Genomic DNA, 24,927 nt, shown 5'->3' on the forward strand with positions numbered 1-24,927 from the left:
AGTCCCACATTTCTGATTACAAAAATTTATGTATAAAACCTGGGAATGCATGCCTATTCTCATCTCAGAGAGGGCATTTCTGCCTCCATTTTGAACAAAAACGTAAGTCAATCGGAGTTGTCTAGCTCTAGTTATAGCCAAAACAGTGGCAGGTGGTCTCATGGGACTGCACCTAGACATGGCGGGTAACAGGGGGAAAAACAAAGCAAATGAAGATGTTTAGCAATAGATAAGGGATGTAGAGGTTGAAGAGAAAGACCTCTCTCACTCCATGGAAAGTCTTTGTGCACTCAATCATATCCTTCACACGAGACTAGACATGCGGAGAGACATAGGCAAGTAATGGAAGGTCAAGCTCAAATGGTGATGGAGATGCGCCAAATGACCTCTACGATGGAAGCACCTGTAGCCAAGTTCTCAATGTGGATGGATTCCCAAATGAAAGGCAAGGAAAAAGAGGATAGACCAAGCATGCAAGCTGAAAGAGTGACCATCCCATCCATGAATGCAGCCTATGCAAGTACCCAAGGTATTTTGGGAAGAATGGGCATTCCCAACATTAGCTTTGAGCAAGGAGAGCCCTCACAAAGACATGAGGAGCCCACAAACAATGGGATAAGAAGTAATTCTCAGCCACCACCCACGCCCATGCCACCTATGTGTGCTCAGCCATCTTTTGGAAGGAATCACTCAAACAATGGGTCATTTCTTGGCAGCCTAATGGATTAGCCCCACTTTGGGTATATGGGACAACCCCCCAACCATGAAAGGGAGTTGAGACAAGATCATTTTCTCAAAGTTCAATGGCCAGTCATCCTCCTTGACTGAATTAGAAGAATGGCTCTCGAAGCTTCAAGACTAATTTGACATAATGCCAAGAAATGACAATCAAAAGATACACTTTGCCATGATACACTTAGAGGGCTTTGCCCACACATGGTGGCGGTACATAAAGAGGAAAAATCAGCAGCTTGTTGACACTTGGGATGCATTCAAAGCCCTTATGATTCGAGTCTTTGTATCTCCGGTTGAGAAGGAGAAGCTTGCAAGGCAATGGTATGGTTTAGAGCAACATGCAATGATGGTGCGTGACTACATAAACCAATTCCTCAATCTCACAATGTATGTTGAGTCCATTAGTGATGATGCAAAGCTTCACAAGTACATTTATGGTTTGGATCCCCAACTCTTGGTTGATGTTTCAGCCCAAAGCCCATCAGATTTGTTCAAAGCTATTGAGTTGGCTGAGAGCTACTCTCGTAAGTACCACCGAGATGCTTCATTTCAGCATGGACAGCAAAGAGGGGCGTCTCAGCCACTGTTTGGGCAGCAAAGAGGACCTATGGAGTCACATTTTGGGCAGCAAAGAAGTGCTGTAAGACTCGGGCAGTTTGGGGCAGGTTATGGTGGTGGAAATATGCCATTCAGCACCCCGAAGATCCCCACATGCCCCACCTTTAATGCCTCCAGGCAAAATAGTAATTTCAGGACTGCAAACCAAGGAAGAGCTGAAAATAGATAAGGGGACAGCAGGGGTAAAAATGCTTCAGCTTTTGGTGGTCAACGCTCTATCCCGATGGATCTCTACAAAGAGAGGAAAGAAAAAGGACTTTGCTTTAAATGCGAGAAAAGTATACAGCCAAGCATGCATCTAAATGTGCTTATAGGAATGCAAAAGCAAGGGTACATAGCATGTTAGTCTTTGATGAATCTGATGAGGATCATGAGGATGTAAGTGCCTTTGCAATCACGGCCAAAAATGATGAGGTTGAAGAGGAATGTGGGCAAGAAGAATTCTTTGACCCGACTGACACCTTCCCATTTGACCTTGGCGGTCATGTAGATGTAAATATGGGTGATAAGAATGGTTTACATGCTACTGCCACTATTTGTACTATCTCCCTGGATGCTTGGATAGGATCTAAGAGTCCCAACACTCTTCATCTTCAAGGCAAGATTCACGGGAAAGATGTATTTGTCTTGGTAGATAGTGGTAGCACACAGTTTCATAAATAGAGTAGTCATGGATAGGCTGAAATGTTTTGTCTCTGATTTACGGCAACCAATGAGGGTGCAAGTGGCCAATGGGAGTGAGGAAATTAGTACTCATGTATGCCCAGCTGTACCTATTAAGCTTGCCGAAAATTATGAGCAGAAAGTGGATTTGATTGCACTCAATATGGGGCTGATAGACATTGTGTTGGGCTGCGATTGGCTGAAAACTTTGGGCACCATTTCCATGGATTTTTCATTGCTGTACATGTAGTTTTTCAGAGTTGAATAGCTTGTTCACTTGCAGGGAATTAAAAACAGTAGTGAATTTCAACTTATTACAGCCAAACAACTCAAGAAAGAGTTCAAGAAATGCTCCCAGATTTTTGTACTACAATTAAATAAGGAAAATGCAGATCAGTCTCAAAAAATTCATGATAATTCAGCCCTTAAGGCTCTACTTGCAAAGTATGGTGACTTCTTTTAGTTACCTACAACATTACCTCCCAAGAGAGCGGTTGATCATCCCATTGATTTGGAGCCCCATTCCAAGACAGTTAATAAACCCCCTTACAGGTTGTCCAAATGTGAAAGAGAAAAAGTGGCCAAGTAGGTCAAAGAATTAGTAGATATGGGATTCATTGAGCCTAGCTCATCCCCTTTTGCATCACCAATCTTGCTGGTCAAAAAGAAAGATGGCACTTTCAGGATGTGCATTAATTACAGATATCTGAATAAGATCACTATCAAGAATAGATACCCTATTCCTAGGGTGGACGACCTATTAGATGAGTTAAAGGGAGCTAAGTATTTCACAAAGATTGATTTGAGATCCGGCTACCATCAGATACGCACGCGTAAAGGGGATGAGATAAAGACTGCAGTCAGGACTGATCGTGGGCTCTATCACTTCTTAGTCATGCCCTTTGGCTTGACTAATGCACCAGCCATGTTTCAGAGCCTCATGAACAAAATACTTCAGCCTTACTTATTCAAATATGTATTGGTATTTTTTGATGACATCCTCATTTATAGTCGCTCAAAGGAAGCTCACCTTATGCACATGAGGCAGATATTTGATATACTTAGACAGCATAGACTCTTTGCTAAGGAGACAAAGTGTTCATTCATGCAGACTGAGGTTGAGTACTTGGGACACATTGTCAGTGAGGCAAGCATTAGAGCTGACCCAAAGAAAGTGCAATGTGTCAGAGATTGGTCTACACCTGCCAATACTACCTCTTTGAGAGGATTCTTGGGTCTCTCCTCATTTTACCGCAGATTCATTCGGCACTATGCCACTATTGCAGCCCCTCTCATTGATAGGCTAAAGAAAGAAGCATTTTTCTGGGATGCATTGGTAGATCGAAGCTTTAATCAGCTGAAAGATTTGCTTACTTCAGCCCCTATCTTGGTATGCCCTGATTTTTCTAGGGAATTCACAATTCAGTGTGATGCCAATGGGAGAGGAATTGGTGTAGTCTTGCTGCAAGAACATGGGGTCATAGCTTTTGAGAGCCGAAAGCTGGCTGAAAATGAGAGGGTTATGAATGTCTATGATCATGGCCATCCTTCATGCCATCAAGAAATGGCATCATTATTTGTATGGTAGCTGGTTTAGAGTGAAAAGTGACCATAGAGTACTCAATTACTTCTTGTCTCAGTCAAATCTGACTCCACAGTAGAGGAGATGGGTAGCCACCTTACAGAACTATGACTTTGACATCACCCACACTCGTGGGAAGGACAATGTAGTGGCTAATTCCCTGTCTAGGATGTGAGCATGTAAAGTCTTTGATATCATGGAGTTACACAGTCATTGGATACATGAGCTTTAGGAGGCTTACCTGTTAGATGTTGATTTTAGCAATGTATTTCAAAAATTACAACAAGGACAATGTGTGGAAAACTCTTCATATCAGCTGAAAAATGGGCTTTTATGGTATAATGGCCGAATTGCCATCCCTCATACCTCCCCATTCAAGCAGAAAATCATGCAGGAGATGCATTCAGCCCCTATAGATGGTCATTTGGTAGTCTTTAAGACCTATGATAAAATTGCTAAAAGCTTTTACTGGAAGGGCCTTTGGAGAGATGTGAAAGACTTTGGCTTGGGCTGTGTGCCTTGTCAACAAAACAAGGACAACACCTTAAAACCAGCTGGTTTACTTCAGCCATTGCCTATGCCTGAAGGCAAGTGGACACACATCACTATGGACTTCATTACCGGCCTACTGGTGACCAAGAAAGGTTGGGACAACATCTATGTAGTTGTGGACAGACTTACAAAGGCAGCCCATTTCATTCCCACAAAGACTCAATATAATGCTTCTCAAGTAGCATGCCAATTCATGGAATATGTTTTCAAATTACATGGCTTACCACAGGTCATTGTGCATGACCCAGATGCTAAGTTTATGAGTAACTTTTGGTGGACAGTTTTCAGCTCTATGGGCACTCAGTTAGCCCCTTCCACTGCTTACCATCCCCACAGACAGATGGTGAGACAGAAAGGGTTAACAAATGGCTAGAAACTTACTTGAGGCATTTCTGTCATGATGTGCAACATGCTTGGGACTCATAGTTCACCTTTTGAGGCCTTGTATGGCTACAAGGTGCCCCTTCCTGTGGTTATCTTCAATGATAAAATAAATCCACAAAGCAAGGAAGAATTGGATAGAATGCATGCCTTACTTCAGCAGTGTAAAGCTAACTTGAAGAGAGCCCAAGATCAAATGAAGCTTTATGCTGATGACAAAAGACGGGATGTGGAGTTCCAAGAAGGAGATTTGGTGCTCTTGAAAGTGCCTAAGTCTAGATATGCCTCCCTTAAAGATGGAGTCAGTTGAAGCCCTTCATTAGCTCAGTAGTGGACTATGTTGAGGAGCTCCCACCGATAGATCAAGAAGGCATCTTTCAATACATACCCGAAAAAGTCATAGGACAAAGGGAAAAGAGGCTTCAATCTCGCTCGATCATGGAATATTTGATTAAGTGGCAAGGTTTACCACTGGAGGAAGCTTCTTGGAGGCCAGCTTTAGTTTTGGAAGAGTTCCCATACCTTTTAGAAGCCCGCATTTACTCCATATATTTGGGTCAAAAACTCATGTTTATAACTCCCCAATAAGGCCCATGTATCGTACATACCCCATGGTTCATCATACACAATAATACCTCTTCATTCATCAGTATACCCTTGTAATAATGCCGCAGAGTAGTACTCTGATCGGCCCCTCCCAGTTACCACACGTGCCCAAATTGTTTTTGAGGGCAAAAATCTTAGAGTGGGGATGGAACGTAAGAGAGGGGGATTTAATAACGAGGAAATACTAGCTACACTGGCTGGTATATAAGGTAAGAGAGACTTAATTTTTCATTATCAGATAATTATAGAGGTCTTCTTTCTCCTTCACCTTGCTCTCCAAGCTTCCATGTCTTCCCTCCCTATCTCCTAGTCTTTCTCTCTCCATTTCTAGCCTTTCTCTCTCCTTGTAACTATCTTTCTCTCTCTTTTTCTCTTCTTCTTCCTCTTTCGTGCAGTCTTCTCTCTCTTCTTTCTCTCTCCCAGTCCCTCTCCTTGACACACACTAGATGATCTCCCCCTCCCTCTTCTTTCACGGCAACATGGCGCCCCCCTCTCCAAGAATCTCATGCCCTTTCCCCCTACCTCACATTGCAATGGCCTCCCTTTCTTTTTATTTTTATTTTTCTCTTATTTCTTTTTATTACCTTTCAAGTTTTCCTCTTTTAAAACTCCACCCTTCCCCAAAGAAGATGGCAACCCCTCTACATCCTCTTGTCTCCCAATGACATTCCCTCATCACAGGTTTTTTTTCTTTTTTCCATTTCATTTTATTTCTCTTCTCATAACCATTTAAGGTGTCCTCTCAAAAATAGTCTTAGGATGTTCATACAACTCCCAAAGTGCACCAACTACAACTAGATTTGTAGCATTTTCTTCATGCTAAACAAGATGACAAAGAGCAAGCTCTATGTACCATCCAATTGGCAGTGCCCCACTGCTAGCATTTGAAACCACCCATGGTAATATACCATCATCTATAAGTAGCGATCTCCCTTTTCTTTGTCCTTGTGCTACTCCACAAGATTCACACCTTGCAAAGTTTGCTATTCCCCTAGCAATCTATGCAAGCACATCTGAATGTCTTGATATTATCATTTCTAGAAAATCTTTGATCCTTCCCTCTTCCCTTAACTTGCCTTCTTGAAACTTATCATTTCCACAAAGATTGGCAAGGACCCTTTTTTCCCTACTACAAATCCTATAACACTAGGCTCAATGTAACATACTTCTTTTTCGTCTTGCTAGATTGCAAAGACCATCCTCCAAAGACACCAATTACAAACACCACATATGCATTAAATTAATGTAAAAATATGGAAATAATGTGTCAAATGTATACAAAGTTATGAAAAATTGTGCAATATTTAGCACATTTCTAGGTGTTGTCACTTCCTTTTTGAAACTATGTTATTTAGTTTTCTAATTACCTGTAGTGGTTATGTGAAACATAGGAAACCAACTTTCTTAATTGAACTTTAAGTACTAGATTTCTCACATAAATAAAATCACAACACTCAAATAGAGTAAAGCAATCATTTTCAAATAGTACTTTATTCATCTTGAATTTTTACTTTATTATTACAATATCTTTTTTCATCCATAAGGATCAATCCAGAGATACAATGTCCCTAACTAGTAACAAGGCCTTCCATGAATACTATTATGGGCTCGTAGGGGTTAGCACATCCTAGGTGTGTAAGAAATTTATGGTCAGCCTCCCTATCACCCTTATGACCTCCTAACCTTACATTCTTCCTATGAAGGGACCTCTCACAAACAAGACTGGTCTTAGCTCTTGTTGTAGCTAAACAAACCCCCTTGGTATAGGATTCCACTATAAGCCTTGGGGAAGGTCTAGTGCAATCCATACCAATCTATTATTGTTAAGTTTCAATCAGAATTCTAAATCTTACAAACACAAACATTTCATTTCATGGTACATCAATTAATCCTTAAATGCACACTTTAAAATGGAATTTCCTATAGTAGGAAATCCCTACAACAATAATTGGATTCATTCTTCTCTTTGGGATTTTCCCTAGGGTTTCCAAGTCTTAAATTCTTTCCAATCTTCTTAGAGAACTAAGGTTCTCTCGTGTTCATCTTGTTTTACCTTACAAGGTCACTAATTGCTTTTACCAATTTGTTAGGGTTTTCTACCATAAACCCTGGCTTAGATCAATTCAATTGAAAAGCGATCAACTAACTTATCATAGAGTTTCTTATGTCAACCCATAAGAATAATATGTGGTTTGATCAAGTGCATTGATAAGCTCTCATCTTATCAGGATAGAGGATATCTCACTTGCTAATCTATCTCTTGATAAATATGTTTGAAGATAAACAAAGGGATTTAGAGACCTTCTTGATGGATTTCACTTATTCTAAGGTTTTGACCAAGATCCTTTTTGAAGAATCCTATCTAGGCCTTAGTGTTTCTGAAGAAAGATCTAATAGATCCTTTCCATCAATCCTTTAGTAATAATCTTATGCTCATGCCATCCCTTATTCTAATCTATCTCGATTAGGTTTACCCTAATCTAATTTCTTTCAAATTGATAAAAGTTTTCCTAAGTTTTTCAACTACTACAATATTGAAAAGACCTTAACTTATCTTTCTTTTATCAAATTAATAAAAGAAAAGGACCTGAGATTGGTTTAGCAGAGTTGGTGCATTGTTGATGCTTACTACTATGTTTTCCACTCCCGCACTCTTAGTTCTCATGCTTCTTCTCTTGGGTGCCATCTATTGGTGGAGCTACTCATCTTCATGCAACACTTCCTTAGCTTCAATGGTCTTGAAAGATAACCGATGTAAAGTCAAGATAGTAATGACATAAGTGCGGTATGGTCCTTGGAGAGTCTTAGGTGGATTGAGAGAGAAGCCCTTGAAGGATGGAGTTGTGTACTTTCATATTAGCCTTATAATTATTTTATAGACTAAATTCTTTTGGGTGAAAGAAGAAGAACGAAGAAGAAGAAAATTTTAGCCCTATTTATTTGTGTACTCAAGTCTCCATTGTATATGTGTGCTCTTGGTTGCTTCACTTTTCTCTCCTCTTGTCTGTTTACATGGTGTCAAAGTAGTTCCATAGCTCTATGGAGCTCAATTGAAGGCTGACGTGAAGGTGATGGAGTGTAAAAGCAAGCAATGCATAAGAAGCTATTCCATATTCTATGATTTACCTTGGAATATAGCCACAGTAGGCTTTTGATGTTGGTAGCACTGTAGTTTCTACTTGTAGTAAAACTTGGTGAGCATGAAGAGCAATGCATATACTACATGTAAGGCAATTTACATTTTCCCACAATCTTTTCTGCCACATTTGAGGTTGTTTTGGCTTCCATTCTAGTCCTACAATGGTCAAAAGTTGTCTCCAGATTACTATAGATTTGACTATGTTTGTCATTTACAAGTGCAAAGGTTACAGATTTTGGATTTGCAAACTTTTAGGTGCTTAGCAGGTTGAAAAGACATAGAGGAAATCTATATACAAATTGCAAATTGCAATTACTGTTGTATAGTGAATAAAAAAGATTGTGTATTTTGGTTGTAGTACACATGTTATTAGCGTGGTTACAAATTGCAAGTTTTGCATGGTTTCTTGTCTTGTCAAAATATCTAACAATTTGAACTAGATTCTCAATGAGAAGCTTGATAATAATAATTATCCTAATTGAAAGTTCAAGATGACAGATTTCTTGAAGGACAAATGCATTTATAACTACATTGAAAAAGACATGGTAGAAAGTCTCTCATAGTAAAGTATTCAAGTAGCTATCTATGAGTATCAAAGATAGTATGATGGGCTATTTGCAAGAATTCAAAACCCCCACTATTGCATGGAAAAACTTGGTGTGTGTGTGTGTGTGTGTGTGTGTGTGTGGGTGCATGCGTGCGTGCGTGCGTGCGTGCGTGTGTGTGTGTGTGTGTACCAAATCATTTAATTTAGAAAAGAAGGGAATTAGTTAAATAAGTTAGTTAGGTTCATGACTAGCCTAGTTAAAGGGGGTAATTCCTTAAAGGGCAGAGGTATTTAGAACTACGTTGAAGAAGACATGACAAAGGCGCTTGAAGTCCCTCTACGAATTGCTACTGCAAAACAGATAAAGGTTAAGAAAGATTGGGAGTAAACACATAATAAAGTAATATAGTCACTATTTGTGTGTCACAAATAGTATGATGGGCTATTTGTAGAAATTGGAAACCCCCACTATTGCATGGAAGGACCTTGCAAGATTGTTTGAGGTCTTGTGTGTGTGTGTGTGTGTGATCATTTAGTTTAGAAAAGAATGAGATTAGTTAGATAAGTTAGCTAGATTCGCGATTGGCCCAGTTAATCTAATAACTTAACTAACTGATCTAACTTATCTATGTTATGTAAGTTCTTTAAAAATATTAATTAAATTAGTTAACAAGAAAGGGCTATAATAGGTAAAGGGGGTGACGAGTGCCAGCATCCCTCCTCCTCCCCATCTTGTCATGGTGGATACCAAAGAAACCCAATATCTTCTAGAAAATTCTATAAGATTTGAGAAAGTTCTAGAGATTCTAAGAAGATTTTAGAATATCCTCTAGAAGGTCCTAGAAGAGCATCTGCATTAGTGCTTATATTAATATTGCTTATGTTATCGCTTATGATAGTATACTTATGTCATCAATGGTATCATCAACTTGAAGCTTCCCCTTAACCTCCTCAACTCTAGTCTAAATAGGATTCTTAGGCTACAAGCCCTTCAAACTTGCCAACTCTAGTTATGCAACTCCTATAAGGTAAATCCTCTCTAGCTCTAGCTCAAGCCATGTGTATCTAGTTCTTGTCTTGTCTTGTCTTTGATCCAGTCTTGTGTTGAGTATTATATCAATCTTGTATTAAGTTATATTTTGTTGTACTTTATCTTTTTGTAATAAAGAAATAATTTATTCTTCTTCAAGTTATTTTATTGTAAGTTTTCAAGCAAAAACCATTGTTCTTGCTAAGTTTTTGTCATCCTCATAACAGTAACAAGAGCCTATACTTGATCCTACCTAGTTGTGATGGATATAGTGATGGAAAGTATCATCACCACCTTACAAAATATTCAAGAACAAATTTGAGAACTTCATGATAGTAATGTATGATTATAAGTGGAGAAACCTTAAGCTTTAGGATTAGCCATCCAAGACCTTCAAAATCAACTCCAAGAACTCTAAGAGGTAAGTCTACATCAAGAAGGCCTTTAAACATCTTGTTGCCACCCTCATAGTTATAAAAAGGTGCCAAAGGTCAACCCACTTGAAAATTTTGATGGAACCTCAATGCAATAGTTTAGTAGTTTTTTGTAGTAGGTGGTTGTTCATCCACATGCAACCTCAATGCTATCTTGATGATGCGCTCAAGTGGTGCTTTTTGTTAATACACTTTTCTCAAGTACATACCTCTCTTGATTTGTACCCTTATTTGATAAGGAATCTCCTATACTTTATTATTTAAAATCTTTTGTTTGAGAATTCTCAACTATCTTTGAGATACTAATAGACTTAGAGCTATTGAGACCAAAATTAGAAGTCTATGTTAAGCATCCAGATCAATAGTAGTTTATGCATCTAAATTTTGACAACTCACTTGTGATTTAACTTTGCATGTGTGGGGACCAAAAATGGGCCTAACACTAGGTCTATCGCCTCTAGCCAAGCTCCTAGATGCACTAGACAACCCTCATAGCCTTGCGGCCAAGAGCATCTGGATGATATGAAATGGTTTATCTGAGTAATGTGTTTGCAAACATAAGTTTCAAACTATAGTCCAACAGTTTGCCTATCCCAACTCCAGGAACAACGAGCTTTTCATGCACAAGTGATTACTTCACATCAATTCACATACATATAGGGCATGCCACAACTGAATGTTGTGGCCCATATGGCTCTTCTGCACCCTAGGGATTTACCCCAATATGCGATGCTTAACACATAAAGAACAACAAAACAAAGTCCTCTCTTTTTATCTTTTTGATCCAGGAGATTTATTATTTTCTCACACAACCTTTCACTAAGATAGCCAATCTAACCTATAACAAAGGAACCTCTTTTGCTCAATCGTAGGTCAATAATATGGTATACAAGTGCTATACATCCAATATTTTTTCTTTGATACCATGCTTCGTACATATACAGTGTGTCATGCCCTAACATGCTCAAACAGTTTTAACTAGCAATCAGCCATGTGTTGTGCAAAGACATTCTTTTTATGCTTTTCCTAGCATTATACAACATTGAGGGGATGGAACGAAGTTAACATGTGCTTTTGCTCCTTTAGATATTTAACAGAACCTAAATGTTACATCAATCCACAATCATTTATTTTTCATGGAAAAAACCTAGCATTCATTGCACATTGATTCATAGCCTTCCTTATGTTATATGACATTTTTCCATAGAATCACCCTCCTAAACGGGAACTTTAACATGCAAATGGGTGTAGACTAAGGCTAACCCTCATGCTCTACAACCCACATATATTCAAACATGTTCTACTATTTTTCTCTATTTTTTGGATTTAGAAAATATGTTTTCCTAAATTTTTGATATTTTTCTCACTTTTTCTTAAATATTTCTAGTGCAAATACTCATTATTTTGCAATTTGTAATTACATAACAACAAAGACCAACCATGACAACTAGTATAAACTATTTCATCCACATATAACTTTTTTTCTACTATTTTTATTGATTATTGCTAGAACTACTTCATTTTTTTTGTTTTTCTATATCTCAGATAATTAGTTTCTCATTAATGTGATGTCGAATTCTACATTGATTTTGAATTCTACATTTTCTTTATGATAGCACTCAAACACATCACATAGTATGTTCATATCAAATTTTATGCCACATGCACATCATATCCATGATCAAACAATTAAAAAAACCAAAATTTCTTCAAAAATGAGACTTACTATTAGGACTTTCCATCTTTTGTATTTTTATAGTTGCATATATAGCGAACAAATTGGCCTAAATTTAGGCTCCATTGAGTACTTGTCATCACATCTCTACATTAGTCCCATCTCACCTACATCCAATTCAAGCCATAAGAGGAGAGGGAGGGAGGAGAGAAAAAGATTAGAAATAGGCATAATTTACTATTCAAGCCACCATTTGTGGAACTGAAGGCGACAATGGAGAGCAAAATTCCAAATATGGGTGCTCCAAATAGGGGATCAAGCACCCCATCAACCGAGTTGACCTCTCTTGCAAGTTTTAAATCATCATAGCATAAACCTACAAGGGTATTTGTCTCATTAGTATGCTTATAGATAATAAGCCTTAATCTTATTAAGATTGACCTTATTCTTAAATTTCACCCCTTGTAAATCTACTGATAATGCAATGGACTTATTTTTACCTATTCTAACTATTTTGTAAGGACCATCCCACTTAGGCTCTAATTTTCTAGGAAAAATCTCCATACACGTATCATAGTATAGGACCAGTTGTCCTTTTTTAAAGGTATACTTATTTGCTTTCATGTCATGAAGTTGTTTCATGTGATGCTTAACCACCTCCTGATGTAATAAACTTTGAATTTTAAGCTCATGGAGATGTGCTAAGGTCGTAAAATGTTTGAAAAGTGTATCTTCATCTCCTAGAGGATGGTCAATCATTAATCATATATTGTAGGTAATTTGAACTCAAGGGGTGGTACACATTCCTCTCCATGTAGAGAAATTTAAATAGGGTGTGGCCAGTAGCTTGTTTAAAGGTCGTGTTATATGCCCATACAACCATGTATAGTTTCTTATCCAAATATCATTTCTTTTGTGAGATGATCTTTGATAAGATTCCTACAAGCTTCTTATTGGTACTCTCAACTTGCCCATTTGCCTGTGGATTGTATGGTATTATTTTATTATGTTTAATTTGCCATGCCTCAATTTTAATCACCTTATTTAGGAAATGAGTTCCACAGTCCGTGATACTAGCTCGTTTGGCAGACCAAACTGATAGATTATATACTTAAGAAGGGAGCTAGCAATCTCCTTTACATCATTCTTTCTTGTTGCTCTTGCTTCTAACCATTTCATAAAATAGTCATAGTTGCTACCTTGTTGCTACTATGATATACCTTTTCTGTGTAGAGGATGACTAGGTAATTGGACCTAAAATATTAATGTCCCCCCTTCTCCAGTGGTAATAAAGCCATAATATGAGTCAATAGGTGCTTTTGATTCTCTTTATTATCATGTCTTTGACATACATCACATTTGACTACATATACAAATGTATCCTGAAATATGAATAGCCACCAATATTTAACTCTTAAGGCTTTTTGTGTAGTCAAACCATCCAACAAAAAAAACATCATCTACCCCTTGCCAATATAGAGTCTTGAAATTTAAGTAGCCTTTAAAGCTTGCTATTTGATTTTCCTTTTCTCCACCCTAGACAAAGAGGGTCCAATCTCTCCTATAGATAGATAATGCATTATTGTAGCATACTAGGATGGAATAGAGGCTGTGTCTATTTTAAACAGATCCTTGAGGTCACTAACTTTACCTAATACTTCTCTCAAATCCTCAAATTCTACAAGACACTCCATGATGCCTTGCAATCTCGATAGCTTACTCTTAATCTCATAATCGAATTCTTGCAAAGTGATTAACCACTTTACTATAGCTTCTATAGGCTCATTTAGAGCTACTTAGTAAAAATCTTCCGTAGTAGACTCATCTCTTGATTCATCACTTGATGAAGTATCACTACTAGAAGACCCCTCTAGCACATCCAATTCCATTGAGGATATGGGTGCTCTCTCACTTCAAGGTGATTCTAGATTATAACAATTATAACTCGTCTGGCACCTTTGCCAAAGATCAAACAATTGGCGAGTATGTTGACTTGACAATCGCATTACAAGATCCATGACTTGTCTAATAGCACTTGGTAGCTTGGCCGCCCTACAAACCTAATGACCCTAAAGTCCAAGATACATTCGATGTTAGCAATGGTTACACGGACTTTGGTAGTACAACCTTCCGATTGTCTCAAATTCATTCAACTATCCTTAGAATTATGGGGGCATCTTTTTGGATCTCTAATCCTCTCCTCTCCATCAATTCTAAGCTCATAATGCTAATAAAGGATCTTGTATCCACAATGGCATGATCCACCATACCGTCAATATAAGCTAGCACCCTTAGGTAATATTTTTTGGTATGCTTAAACCAGTCATCACCAATATAGGCTATACCTAAGGGTTCAATAATATATCGAGTCCAAAGGATCTTCTTAAGCTCCTTACACAATCCTGAGGATAGTCTAATTAACTACACAAGGTTAACGTTAAGCTTGACCTCACAAAGAGAACTTGCTAGATCAAATTTCTGAAAGTTAGCAATAGTCCTCTTTTTCCATCGAACCATTCACTCTCTTGGTCACTTCACAGGCTTAGGCGCCTCTTTCTTAGCCTTCACCTTATTCTTTGTCTACTTCTACACTCCACTTGAACTAGGTTGATTTTTCAGGGAAACAAGGATGCTAGAGCTTCCTCCTTTCCCCTATAGGACCGATTCGGGTAGTAGGGTCAACAAGACCTCTCCCTCTAAAGGATATTGGACTATTATACTTAGGAGAATACCTCCTAAGGATCTCTACTCTCCATCTAGTCCTTTCAACTCTTTCTTGACATTGAATCTCGAATTTTGATGGTTTCTATTAGGATATATTGGATCTATTTCAGTGCTCTTTGGCAGACACTGGTTGACTAGATCCCTATTAGTCAAGATTCAAAAACTACCACTTATTAGCAGCTCTGGTAAATGCACTACCTGTCAGGGCCAAAAATGGGCCTCATACTAGCTCTATTAGCTCTAGTTGGGCTCCTAAACACACATGATAACCCTCAGAACCTCATGACCAAGAGCATATGGATGATACAAAATGGATTATCTGACTAGTGCATTTGTAGACATAAGTTTCAAGTTGTAGTCCAATGGTTTGCTCATCCTAACTCTAAGCACAGGGAGCTTCCCGTACACAAGTGACTACTTCACCTCAATTTACATACAAAGAGGGCCTCCCCCAGCTTAATGTTGTGGCATATATGGCTCTCTTACACCTTAGGGATTGGCCCCAGGATGTTCCATCTAACATATTAAGAACAATGGAACATAGTCCTCTCTTTTTATATTTTCAATCTAGGAGATTTATTATTTCATCATACAACCTTTCCTCGAGATAGCCCTCCGCTAACCTACAACAAAGGGACCTCTTTTGCTCAATTGTAGGTCAATAATTTTGCAGGCATGTGCTATGCATCCAAGAGTTTTTCTTTGATACCATGCTTCGTGCATATGTAGTCTATCATGCCCTAGCATGCTCAAATAGTTTTAACTAGCAAACAACCACATGTTGTGCAAAGACATTCTTTTCATGGTTTTTGTAATGCAATGTGATGTGGAGGGGATGAAATCAAGCTAATTCGTGCTTCTACTCCTTTAGATATTCAACAAAACCTAAATGTTGTACTTTTATAAAAATCCAAAATTGCTACGAGATTTGTCTCTAGATTCTACTTTAAAACCCATCTTTAACGGACACATAAAATGATCGGATTTGCCTCTACTGCTTCTAGTAATGGGCTCACATTTTTTCTTTAAAATGAAAAATATTGGCATGATTTTGGCCCTTTATCTGGCTTAAAATCATGCTTTCTGTACTATGATTATTTTATTAGCCAATTTTATTGGGAACTAAATAATGATGTGAAAGATCTTTTCTTAGCAATGCCAAAGATTCACACCTTGACTTTATTTCTCAAGTAATTAAATGTGATACTCAGCTATTTAAGAGATATTAAGTGAAGCATCATGGGGCTTCATTAAGTCTAGATGTCATGACAGCAATGATCTCCTAGGAAGATAAGAAACCAATATCAAAACTATGTAGATTGATTTAACATGATTCAAGCCATTGTCAACTCAAGAAAAGAAATAATGACACTCTTAAGGATTATGTTTGTATTGTGGAGAAATTGGATATATTGCTCAAGGTTGTCCTACCAAGAGGCTGCAAGTCTAAAGCTCTAATGTGCCCTCATTTTAAGGAAACATGGATACCCAGCCACAATCGAGACCATGCAGCTAGATGAAACTCTAGAACTCTTAGAATGCCCCTCCTTGTCTGTGGAGGCTACTTCAAGTGTTGCTAGGTGGCACCTAGGCAAAGGGATGAGTGCCTTGAATGGTTTTCCTTTGTGTGTACGTTGGCGGGATGAGCGCCTTAAATGGTTCTCCGCTGATGTGGGGCACGTTTTTAAGAATTGTCTTAGGCGAAAGGTCGATAGGGACGCCTATCCTTTCTGGGCATCGATGCAAGTGTGAACATGGGTGGTACCATTTTATCCACACGAGTATTAGCGTCTTCGTGAATTAATTATTGTATGGAATTCCAAATTAATTGATTTATATGGCTAGCTGCAATTATTTAGTTGGTCATTATTCTAACATGATTTTTTGAATTTTTGGCAGCCCAGCTGATGTGTAGAGCAAGGTGAATTGGAAAGGCGCGCCACGCGCAAGCATTCAAAAGATTATTTCCTCAAGAATTTATTTGGCAATTATTGGATTATTGTATTAGATGCACTGCTATTACTTATAAACCATGTGCATAGCCTCTATGTAAATATTTATTAGCAAAATTGATTTTTAGAAGATATGTCCAATAAAATATTAATGGTTCTAAAGAGTTGTGGGATGCACAACTGCTAGCATCCATTAATTTAGATTACTCTATCTCTTTTTGAGTTCACTCAAATTCTTTATGCAAAGAGTGATTATATAAAGGGCCTAAATCTTGGGCAAAGAAGATTTTATAATATTATTATAAATATGGCATGAAGGGAGCTGCCCACTTCATGTCGGGGGGAGATTGAACCCAATCTTGAGTCGCTTCATCTTACTTTACCTTCCCTTTTAGTCTATTTTTAATTTCTCATGAGTCGTATGCAAGTTTATGAGTAAAAGAGAGAAAGAGGGAGCTTCTTCCATTCGCTACGTGCAAACCACGCACGCATCTGTTGCTCGCAACAGTGGTATCACAGCTGAGCCTACCTCTTGGGCTTTCAATCACCTACCCTCTGGTGTGAAGGCGAGGCCTCTGCTGCAAACGGGCTCTACAGTGCGAACTAACTACATGGCTGGATTCCTAGGCGTTCAAAACCCCAAACCCCTCTATCATAGTCAAGAAATTCTGTGATTTTCCTAGACATTGAAGAATATTCACTCCTACATCATGATGCCATATTTTGTGAAGAGTTGGAGCTTATAGGTGATGAGTAAGATTAATTAAAGCTTAAAAGCCTGGCTTAAGCTTAAGCAAGAGCTTAAGCTCTATTTTGATTTCGTAGGGGTGTCACTTTTTTACGCCACGGCAGCATCATGACGTCTTCTTGTCCAAAAACGTCAATTTTTTTTTTTAACTTGATTAACTTATCAAGCAAGTTACATTACTAACTTACTTGATCAACTTCAACCTCTCTTACTCCGTGTCATACATAGACTCTGCAAATCTTCACAAGTCACAACTGACTATCTCTCCCATAGAGGCAGTTCTCGCACAGTTCTTTCTAGCTTCATAAATTTCACAAATTTTCCATTAAAATTTTCCCGCCTTTCTTGCCTACTTCCATCCATAATTTCTTGTCCAAAGACCATTTAAAATTTTGGTCTTACACACCAAAATTCTTCAACGACAAGCAAGGTGTCTTTTCATTTGCAAGGCATCCTAAATCTCCGAATTTCTCCATCAAGCAATCATGGCCAATTTCGACTTTGCATCACCGCTTCTTGAGCCAACCCTGGAGCAGCGTATGGATTTAATATCCATGCAACTTGAAGAAGAGCGTCAACACCGTGTACAACTGGAGCAAGAACTGAAGTCCCTCAAGCGTCCTGCCACTGAAATTTCTACCAGCGGATGACAACCTAGTTCGTGCCATCAATGCTACTTTGGATGTCCACGCTAGTCAAAAGGAGTCCAAGATAAGCAAGCGTACATTCAAATTTAATTCTTTTGATGGTCTTAAAGATGGTCGCAAAATTCTGTCATGGTTAAGTCAGTTTGAAGCTTATTTTGACAATGAGAAATACTCAGAAAGTGATAAAATTAAATGTGCATCTCATTATTTTATTGAGAAAGCTACATTATGGTGGGATGTCACATTTAAAAGCATTGATCATCCTCTCACATGGAATGACTTTCGCAAGAAGGTTCTTGCAAGTTTTCTCCCTACACAATTCGAGCTCCGCATGCAACAACAATGGGACCTATTCATACAACGGGAACATGAGTCTATCCCTCAATACACAGAAAGATTTTGGAGCACTCTCTTGCAGCTCCAAACGGTGGAGCCAATGGCCGAATCTACCTTCAAGAGAAAGTATATGTCCGGCTTAATTCCATCCATCCAAGCTGAAGTCAACATGTTCAAGCCCAATAACCTGGATGAAGCCATATCTCTAGCTCATGACGCTGAAAAGAAGTAGTCTAAAGATGGAAGGCAATTTCTGGCATCCAACGGTAACAACATGGGTAACAAATTTCGTTTTAATTCTTTCCGTAACTTCAATTCTCAATATGGAAAGAATCGTTTTAACCAATGGCCATGGATGCGAAATGTTCTTAATAATCATGGTCAATCAGTTTTCGATTCTAAATCCCCCAATCTACCTTCAAATGTGCCTATATCTAGTGAACCTAAAAATGTTAACCCAAGTGTCTCCAATGCCATTTCCAAAAATGTAATTTGTTATAATTGTAAGCGTCCTGGTTATAGTGTGAGTCGTTGTCCCATGGGCAACAACCGTGATTTTGGAAGAAACCCACGGCACATCTAAATTTTCTTGGAGCTAAAGAATCCAATGAAGACCTTGAAGCAATGCCCGACTTCGATGAGGCTACACTTATCAGCGAAAATTCTAATGAACCTGAAGACATTGCTGGTAAAATTTCTTTGCATGCCTTATTAAAGATGCGATGTAAAATCAATAATAATGATATGACTGTTTTGCATGACGATGGTAGTACTCATGATTTTGTTTCAAAAAAAGTAGTTAGAAACTTACAACTTAAAACTATTCCATCTGCCTATAAAATTAAGGCTGCATTTCTAGGACAACAATATAATGGTACTAAAGAAGTTCATAATTTAGAAATTTGTATTGGATCTTATAAGGAAATGCAAAAATTTTTAGTAGTACCTTTGTAATGTGCTGACATATTTCTAGGCATGCCATGGCATCACCAATTTAACCCCAATATAGATTACAACACACACTCAATGCACATTGAGCACAAAGGTAAACAAACTTTACTCGAAGGGTTAACAAAAACCGAATTATTTCCAATTATTAGTCATACACAGGCAAAGCAAGCTTTGCGTAAACAATCAAAAGCTTTCTTGGTATGGATTAATGAAGTTGATGCTACAAGAACTCAACTAACTCCAAAGCAACAACATTTTATTGATAAATTTTTTTATTGCTTTTCTAATGATTTACCTTTACAACTTCCTCCATCCCAACCCAAAGACCACCAAATTGATTTACTTCCTGGTAGTCAACCACCTTGCAAAGCTCCCTATCGCCATAACCAATTAGAACATAAAAAGATTCAGAAGTAAATTGAAGAACTTCTAAGTAGAAAATCAATTCGTCCAAGTAGTTCACCTTTTGGAGCTCCTGTATTATTAGTTAAAAAGAAAAATCAAACTTACTGCATGTGTATAGATTATAGAGCACTTAATAAAATAACGGTTAAAAATAGGTATCCAATACCTAGAATAGACGACCTTCTAGATAGATTACAAGGAGCAACAGTATTTAGTAAAATTGATTTAAAATCAGGATATCACCAAGTTTGTATGTTTACTTCTAACATTTTTAAGACAGCTTTTCGTACACAATTTGGACATTATGAATTCTTGGTAATGCCCTTTGGACTTACCAACGCACCAGCTACATTTAGTAGGATGATGAATATAATATTTTTGCATTTCCAACATTGTGTAATAGTCTTTTTTGACGACATTCTTGTTTTCAGCAAAACTGAAAAAGAACACGAAGAACATTTATCTTTAGTGTTTAGTTTATTAAAACAAAACCATCTATATGCTAACCTTGACAAAAGTTCTTTATTTCAATTTGAAATAGAATATTTAGGTCATATTGTGTTTGCCAAAGGCATACACATAGATCCACATAAATTTGAAGTAATTAAGTCTTGACCAACACCTAAAAATGTACATGAAGTTCATTCATTTCTAGGACTAGCTAGCTTTTATAGAAAATTTGTTAGAAACTTTTCATTGCTTGCTTTACCGTTAACTCTTTTGTTAAAGAAAGGTCTTGTTTATCGTTGGGGCGACAACCAACAATGATCGTTTGAAATACTTAAGCATGCACTCACACACGCACCAGTTTTGCAGTTACCTGATTTCAATAGACCATTTTTCTTGAGGTTACTGATGCAAGTGTTTTTGGCATCGGTGCAGTATTGATGCAAGACAATCACCCTATATCATACTCTAGTTGTAAATTGAAACTGTCTGAAATTAAATATAGTACATATGACAAAGAATTACTAGCCATAGTTCATACATTGCGCATATGGAAGCATTATTTAATGGATTCAGAGTTTATGATTAAAATCGATTAGTAGAGTATTAAACATTTATTGTCACAACCACAAATATCTGATAGACATATACAGTGGGCATCATTTATTCAATCCTTTCATCCACTCATTCAATATCAACCAAATAAGGAAAATTTAGTAGCCGATGTAGTTAGCCGTAGGCCATCATCATTAAACAATATTTCTATCATTTCTACTTCTTCATTAGACACAATGAAAAATACTTATCTTCAAGATCCCGATTTTCATGATGTTTGGGTAAATTTATCTAACAATCAATGGATCCCTACTAATAACTTTTCAGTTTCCGATAGTTTTCTGTTTTATGAAAAACGGTTATGTATTACTAGTCCTTTTCGTCATTTCATTATGCAAGAAGTACACAGTCTCCTTATATGGGACATCATGATATTATCTCCACACTTAGAAATTTACATGAATATTTTTTCTGGCCAAATATGCAACGTGATGTCTCTAATTTTTTTTTTGATTGCATTGTATGTCAACGCATAAAAAGACATCATGGTAAGTCATATGGTTTATTACTTCCATTACCTATCCCTAATTCACCTTGGAAGCAGATTTCTATGGACTTCATTACACGTTTACCACAAACTTCTTCACAGAATAATATGATATGGACCATAGTTGATAGATTTAGTAAACATGCTTACTTCATTGCTTGTAAAAAGACCTTAAGTACTGCACAAGCCACTAACTTATTTCTCAAGCATATTTTTGTGCACCATGGATTACCAAAAATTATTGTGTCCGATCGAGATCCTCGATTCTGTAATAATTTTTGGATTACATTGTTTACTAACTTAGGAACTAAGATTGATTTTAGCTCTACATTTCATCCAGAGACTAATGGTGAAACAGAGGCCACAAATAGCACAATTTTAGATTTAATCTATGCTTACACAATTTTTTCTCCTGCCACATGGGATAATCATTTGCACCTTCTACAGTTTGCTTACAATAATGCCACTCACACTGCTACACACAAGGCACCTTTTGAAATTGTTTATGGTCACAAATTGCCAACACCCACATTTCGTTTAACTCAGAAAATACCTTCTGTTGACGATTGGATTCAAAATCATTCAAGTATTTATGAGAAAGTTAAACAAATACTAGCAAAGGCCCAACAATCATATGTGAAACAAGCAAATAAAAAGAGGCAAGCTATGATTTATAAAGAAGGATATTATGTTTGGTTACATGTTGAAAAACGTAGACTCCATAGTGTAGAAAAGAACCCGAATGTAAAATTAGCTCCTCATTTCTATGGACCTTTTAAAATTATCCATTGTATTAATCCTAATGCTTACAAATTAGAGTTACCTCATCATTGAAAAATCCACAACACTTTTCACATTAGTCTTTTACGTCCCTTCAAAGGTTCTCTTCCTATTCACCATGTTTATGAATCACCACCCTTGATTACAGATGACCATGAAATTCTAATCCTTGAAACAATTATTGATGTTGACTATATGACCACTAGAACTAGAAATACTTATCCTCGTTATCTTGTTAAATTCTACAATCACCATGTTGAAGAAGCTCAATGGATATATGCTCGTGCTTTGCGATCTTTTTCCAATTTATTGTCTCCACATCTAGCCAATAGCAATTAAGAACAATTGCTATCCCACCCCAAGGGTATGTTGCCAGGTGGCACCTACAAAAAGGGATGAGCGACTTAAATGGTTATCGGGGAATGTTCCTAAGAATTGTAATAGGCGGAAGGTCGATGGGGATGCCTATCCTTTCCGGGTGTCGATGCAAGTGTGAACGTGGGTCATATCATTTTATCCACACGAGTATTAACGTCTTCGTGAATTAATTATTTTATGGAATTCCAAATTAATTTATTTATATGGCTAGCTGCAATTATTTAATTGGTTATTATTCTAACATGATTTTTTGAATTTTTAACAGTTGATGTGTAGAGCAAGGTGAATTGGAAAGGCATGCTACGCCCAAGCATTCTAAAGATTATTTCCTCAAAAATTTATTTGGCAATTATTGGATTATTGTATTAGACGCGCCGCTATTTCTTATAAAGCATGCGCATAGCCTCTATGTAAATATTTATTAGCAAAATAGATTTTTAGAAGATATGTCCAATAAAATATTAAAGGTTCTAGAGAGTTGTGGGATGCACAACTGCTAGCATCCATTAATTTTGATTATTCTATCTCTTTTTCAGTTCACTCAAATTCTTTATGCAAAGAGTGATTGTAAAGGGCCTAAATCTTGGGCAAAGAAGATTTCATAATATTATTATAAATACGACATGAAGGGAGCTGCCCACTTCATGTCGGGAGGAGGTTGAACCCAATCTTGAGTCGCCTCATGTTACTTTACCTTCCCTTTTAGTCTATTTTTAATTTCACATGAGTCGTATCAAATTTTATGAGTAAAAAGGAGAAAGAAGGAGCTTCTTCCATTCACTACGCGCAAACTACGCATCCGTTGCTTGCAACATCAAGTGTTTTATGTTGTTCATTATACTTTATATAAACCACATCAACAAGTAGAGGTTAAAGCACTTTTTGAATCTAGAGCCTCTACATATTTCATGGATGAGAAGTTTGCTAGGTAGCATGGTATCACAATTGAATAGAAATCTAGCCCAATTCAAGTTGAAGTGATAGACTGACTCCTCTTGCTTTAAGTGATGTTAGGCACTAAATTCATCTTATATAAGTATCATAGAGAGACTTTATAACAAATGTAGCATTCAATATCATAGGCCAACACAATTTCCTAGAAGAGAGAATGCAAGAGGGGCAAATGTATTCATGAGAGCAGCCAAGAAAAATCGTAGTTTTCTAGTATATGATTTTACATCTATACTACTAAACCGATAAAGCCATGCAATGTCTCCAACTCCAATACCATCACTACAATAAAATTAGAATAAAGATGCAAAGGCGTGACATGCATTAGTAGTTGTGTTAATAATCACGGCCAACTACATCACCATTTGAAACTGAGGTAAAGTTTGGCTTTCAAGCTTAGTTTTTAACACCAATTTAGATACAGTTTGGCTTTAAGTTCTCACACTCAATTTGTTTAACCATGGTGTGAATGTTTTAAATGCCCACACCAAAACTAGGTATTCTAAAAAGACCAAGAACTAGAAGTTTGGGGCAAATTGAGACTAAAGACACACGCACACATGCACACACACATGCACACACGCACACACACACACACACACACACACACACACACACAAGGAGGGCGTGGGCGTGGGCGTGGGCGTGGGCGTGGGCGTGGGTGTGGGCGTGGGGGAGGGGGAGGGGGAGGGCGAGAGGGAGAGGGAGAGGGAGAGGGAGAGGGAGCTACTTTGAGATGTGAGAGGTTATACCTAAGACCGTGAAGAGACCCCTCAACTTAATATATCTAAGGTGTGCTTTATTTCCACTCTCTTTAGAATCTATGATTTGTATACATTATCTTTGATGATTTATACCTTGTTTGTTTTTCTTGAACAATTTAGATCCATGCAATTGTGCATTATTTAGGGTTGGTTGTGTGTGATAAAAGATCGTAAACGATGTGGTAGACATGGTATTAATTATTGGTTTAACCTTTTTTAAATGCTTGTTTAAACATCTATTTACATGTGGTTTGAAAGGCTCTCTATTGTGATCTAATTAACTGTATATTAAATGATTTCTCTCATGCACTATGAAACATGCAAATTGCGACTTCTTTGTAATTATTATTTTAATTTTTTTATAAATGAGATTTCTTAGGGTTAGTAAATGTGAAGTGGCAACCGTTGTCTACTCTATTTACTATTCACTTTGTTGTCTACATTAGCAATTGATCAACTTATAGCTTCTTCTCAAATTCATTCAATTTATGAGTTAATTTTAGGATGCCACTAGGTGCTAAAGCTTGTATTGAAGGTATGGAAGCCTTATTAGCATCGAGAGAAGCATCTTCTCAAAAGATATCTGGTTCTATATTTTGAATAAATTTTCTATTCGAATACATGCTTTTGTGTTTCTCATTAGTATAGCCCTACTTCATGTGCATCTAGCATGTATTTTTATTTAGTGTTTTCTTTAGATTTTTTTGTAAATGGTTATTTGAACTTAATTGTAATATTTTCAAAAAATCATACAAGCTTATGTATAGAAAATTATTGGTT

The sequence above is a fragment of the Lygodium microphyllum genome, chromosome 5 (assembly GCF_053477565.2).
Source record: "Lygodium microphyllum isolate KBCC chromosome 5, Lygodium_microphyllum_v1.1.10, whole genome shotgun sequence".
Taxonomy (NCBI): Eukaryota; Viridiplantae; Streptophyta; class Polypodiopsida; order Schizaeales; family Lygodiaceae; genus Lygodium; species Lygodium microphyllum.